Source organism: Nothobranchius furzeri, chromosome 10 (genome assembly GCF_043380555.1).
Source record: "Nothobranchius furzeri strain GRZ-AD chromosome 10, NfurGRZ-RIMD1, whole genome shotgun sequence".
NCBI lineage: Eukaryota > Metazoa > Chordata > Actinopteri > Cyprinodontiformes > Nothobranchiidae > Nothobranchius > Nothobranchius furzeri.
Window position 1 is genome coordinate 25,869,001 of NC_091750.1, and position 5,259 is coordinate 25,874,259.

A 5,259-nucleotide genomic window follows, 5' to 3' on the forward strand; every position below is an offset into this window, starting at 1 on the left:
AGCAGGGATCGAATTATGGGAGAGCTGTATTAGGGCTGTCACGGTAACCGCAAAAATGAAATATCGCGATATGAAGAAGCCCACCGCGCTGCATCATGGGCCACTGCGATTACTGAACGTGATTCAACTCAATGATGCATGTTGAGAAGGATGGCTGCACTGGTATCAAAACGAAACGTTACTTCGCTCCTTTGGGAGCACTTTGGTTTTCAGTACGTCAGCTGCTGCGCAGCCAGAGTCCTTGGCCGAGACAGAGCTGCCACCAGCGGCAAAAAAATAATAACAAACGCTCGGAGACCTGCTGAAGTCCCGGACAAGCACTGCTTCTGCAACCGTCCCGAAGAGAGTTTGAGCCGAGCTGGAGCTCACTCGCTACCTGCAGGAGGAATGCACCCACCCTAAAGAAACCTCCCTGACATGGTGGAGCAACAACCGGGAGAGATTCCCTTTGCTCGCCAGAGTCGCACGCAAGTACGTGTGTGTTAGTGCAACGAGCGCACCATCCGAGAGGGTTTTCAGTGTTGCTGGAAATGTTGCCACCCCTCTCAGATCCTCTCTCAAACCGTATATGGTTAACATGCTGGTTTTCCTTGTGGGCAACAAGGACGTGACCGAGCTATAAATCACCATCATTCGTGTGTAGTGAAACGATAGAGCGCCCGCGCGCCCGGTACATGTAATTTTTTATGCTTTATTTTAAACAACTAAACAAAATGGGGACTTGTTTCTTTTTTGTTAGATGCTGCAGCCAAATTTGCATTTAAAAGTTTAACCTCCTGAATTTAGTTGTTTTTAAGTTCAGTCGAGAAACAAACGTTACTGCGGTTGTTACTGCCCTTTGATCTGCATTCAGTAAAGTGTTATAAAAGAAGGCACGGCAATTTTTAACCTTTTTTAAATGTGTAAACATTATGTTTAGATAGTACTGCAATTAAAAAGGGCTGCAATAATATCGCACACCGCAATATTAAGCCACCCTGAATCACCGCAGGGGGAATTCCTCAACCGCGACAGCCCTAAGCTGTATATCCTACACATCCAGGGAAGCCGGAAAAAAGTTTTCTATATATCATTTTTGGACTCTTTTGAGCAGAGAGCACAGAGAGCGGCACAGCGCATTGTTGCGCAGCGATCCAGGCAGCTGCTTCCAGCTCACGGTCCATTCTCAAAGTGGCGCAACCAAAAAACTATAATTAGCCCACGATCGTTCATGTCTGCACATGTTCTCTATTTTCTGTCTTATTTGTGCCTGAAGCGCGCTACTGCGGAGCTCATCACCTGTGCTGTGGTGATGTCACCTCACACAGCATCGAAAACGCGCTCTGCGCTTTTCGGTCAGGAGATCCCTTTGATCTGCTCAGAAGTAACTGATGAGGTGAAAAGGTAAGAATCCAGGCAGCAGATTTTCTGGAGAGTTTAGAGGAGATGCAGGAAGATGAGAGACAGGCAGGACAGGAAATAGTTCAATAAAAACAAGAAAACAAAGTAAAATGTAGGTAGATTTATCTCCACTACACGTTTTTACCTGTATAAAGCAACAAGTTATACACATGTCATATTTATACATCTGACACAATTCAGATCACCTTCAAAACTCAGTCACACAGCCAGGGCCGTTTCAAGACATTTTGGGGGCCAAGGCAATACCCATAACTGGGCTCCCCAGAAGCCTTTGTGTAATCCATACCCTCTCCAGGAGTATTAGTTATACAGTGTTTATAAAGGCCCCTCAGACATTACTGACATGTTCTAATATTATCAGATGAAAAGCTAAATTATCAGACATGCTGTCTCATCGTCTTCTTTTCTAAACTTGCAAAAAGTAACAAAACTATTTGAAAGCCACTATTTGTGGATTCTCTGAAAGTTTCCATGGAGTGTGTGACAACTTATTTTTTCATTGATCCTATCGTCTAATCTCACAGCTGAAACAAGCATCCTTAATAATCTGTGCACAGGAAGCTTACCGATGCTGTAGTTAAACAAAAGGTAGTTTATTATTAATAAAACCTTGTTGCAGCACTAAAGCAGAAAAATGACATTTTGCATTAAATATGCAAAATATTTACACATGAATTGTTTTTGAGCCCTTTTATTGGCAGAATCTGATATTAATTTATTTCTTACAAAAAATGGGTCCCAGCGTGGTTTGTGTGGCGTTGCCATAGTGTGATGTCATAGGCACAGATCCCCTGTCCTCTTGTTTGGAAATGGAAATATGGTCACCCTATATTAAACTAACTGTCCACCCGGGCTTTTGCGCTGCCTATGACTGAACGTCAGTTGAGAGTCAGTCTCATGCAGACTGACCAATGAAGAGAGGGCCTCAAGTTAAGACCCTCTCCTCATTGGTCAGTCCACACGAGGTGGGTCAAAGGTTACCCTGAGTGGGTTACATGTTGTCAGGCATTCAAGTATTGAGTATATTTACTGCATATTACAGTAAAATATTCTGTATGTGACCATATTATGGTGATCCTCGGGTCGTGATGATGGAGCCCTTGAATATTGTTGCCCAGGGTACAACAAAGTGTTAATCTGGCCCTGGTTCCGCCGTCACATTCCCGCAGAAACTGGTTGATCACACCGGGGCCAGACTACTAGCATGTGGTTTTACAACCACAATGTCCTCAGAAGCGAAAGCGCTTTTAAAAGGGAGGGAGGAGTCCTAACTGTTGCTGCAGGCGTGTTGTGTGAGAGTGCAGTTATATACTGGTTAATATCGTTTTGGGTTCAGTTGCTTTCATGTGGCCTAATGTGAGTCTATTTGGGATCATTGGAATGATCAGCAGCATTTCTTGATGTGACTTTATGGCAGTTGCCCAGGGCATCATCACAAGGAGGATGGCATTCATTTACTTTTGTTTTATTTGGTATTTTTTCAGTCATTTTTGGAAATAGTGATCAATTTTGATTAATTCACAGCCAATGTTTAATTACATTTAAAAATTAGTTGTTTGACATCCCCAGTTATAATAAATGTCTACAGATGAGATCAAACAAAACAGATGAGAATTGCCCTTACGCTGTTTAACTTGGACCAAGCATTTTAGGCCACAGATAGATGTAGCTTAGGGTCTCTGTCTATACACCTTATAAGACAATTTAGGTGATGGCATGTTGTTTTTCTGCTATTGAACTGTTTTCTAATAATGTTGTGTTAAATAAAGTGAAGGAAGGAGAGAAATAACGTTTCCCTAGCAGCTTTAAAAAATTTCCCCATGTAATCCGATTAATCGTGTTGAGACCCCATCCGATTCATCGATTATCCAAATAATTGTTTGTTGCAGCCCTATTGTTTACAACCAAAACTTTCTTGAAGCTAAAGCTGAAATAATGGCCAAAGGAGGAGACGGCAGCACTCAGGACATTTATTATCCCTCAAAGAAGACAACGTGGGAAGTACGGGCATCTTTTGGATATTTGAAGAATGCAGAGGGTCAGTTGATAGAAGACGGCTATCCTGTTTGCTGCACGTGCAGAAAAAGTGTCTGTGAAAGGCAGCAACGCTTCAAATCTCATGACACATCTGCGTGACCATCACCCACAACTCTACAGTCAACGCAAGGCAAGCTAACGTTAGCGTTTTAGCTAAAATGCGTGATCCGAGGATTTGGGTTGAGGGAGAATGCAACGAGTCGCCATATAAAGCAGCCGCAGCGCCGCTACCTGCATATAAACCGTGTCGCGGACACCGCCATGTTGAAATGACGCTATGAATTACGGGGCTCCCAGGGGCAGATAAGAGTTGGTCTCTCTCCGAGAATAATTATGAATTTAACAATGATTACTGCCTGATGACATTTTCCCACATCTGCAAAGCTCACTGGAAGGACACAAACCGAGGACGATATTTTCCTGATATAGGGTTTATTACTCAAGTAAGGGTAAAAAAGTATCTGATTAGAAGGCTACTTTAGTACTGAGTATCATCTGATCTAATATTTTTTAAATGACGACATCAAACAGAAAAAAATAAGTTATGAGCAAATATTGGTATTTTAAAGACTAAAGGAGAAAAATGTAAACAAATAAACAACATAATTACAAAATAACAAATTTTAGGCAAAATTTAGACGCAAACCGAGGACAATATTTTCCTGATATACAGGGTTTATTTCGTTGTCTGAAAATGTAACATGTTTTAAAAAAAATACACCGAAAACCGTGATAATTTTGGTCACAATAACCGTGAGGTTAAATTTTCACACCGTGACAATCCTAGTCCCATCAAGCAATCATAGCGCTCTATTGGTTTTGTGGACCAATCACAGCACTTGGTAGGCGGGATGTTACTGAAAAAACAAAGATGGTTAGTCGCCAACAGCTCGTTTGAAACGTCTTTGACATCAACTTTGGACTATTTAGACTTGGGCTTTTATTTGAGTCAAGAGCAAATAGAAGTATTTATGTTTATTTAGTAAAAGGGTGTATTTGCATCTTTTTGACAGAGTATAGCAGACTGCCTCGTTGACTGACATCTGTAGCAGTGAGTAAACCACGTTGTTTGTTATCCAATAGCATTTGGAGACAGTTTGAAAGACAACCATAGATCCTGCCCCACAACTGAGAGCCGTTTAGGGACCGTGGCTCGACTACATATCAAACAAAGATGGCTTGCCAGGCAAACTCAATGTGGGACAACATGAAACTCCAATGCAACACGATCAAGTTGAAAAGGAAGTAAAAAAAACTTCTAATTTGCCCTTTTGCTTTAACATCACTGCTAAATAGAGATACAATTATTACCATATATTTCATGTCTATTTGAATTCAACTTGAACAAGCAAACAGTTTTTCTCAAGTTACCACAGCTCAACTCCGGCTCTTTGGACCTTCTACAGTGCCTCTGAATAACTTTAGCCTAAATGATTTTAAACCGTCAGCTCACTTTGAAAATATAGATAGGCCCACAATAAAAACTGCAGGTTTCAGCAGCCTTTGAGATTTCATTGAATATTTACACCAAATTTCCACAACAGAATGACACTAAAAATACCAGTAACATTTTAACGTAGTCAGGAAACAGCTGCGAAGAGCAGGAGGGCAAAAGAAATGCGAGTGTAATCCTCTGCAATACATCATGAATTTAGCTTAAGATAGATTTTTTACTCTGGACACAAAATAATTACTGGTAGTGTTGTAAATGATATGACTCACCTCTAGATGGAGCTTTTATTCTTTCACATTAATTATAAATATGTATCAAAAAGTGCCTGTGTAATGACCTTGGATGGAGGACCCGTGAGGACAACTGAA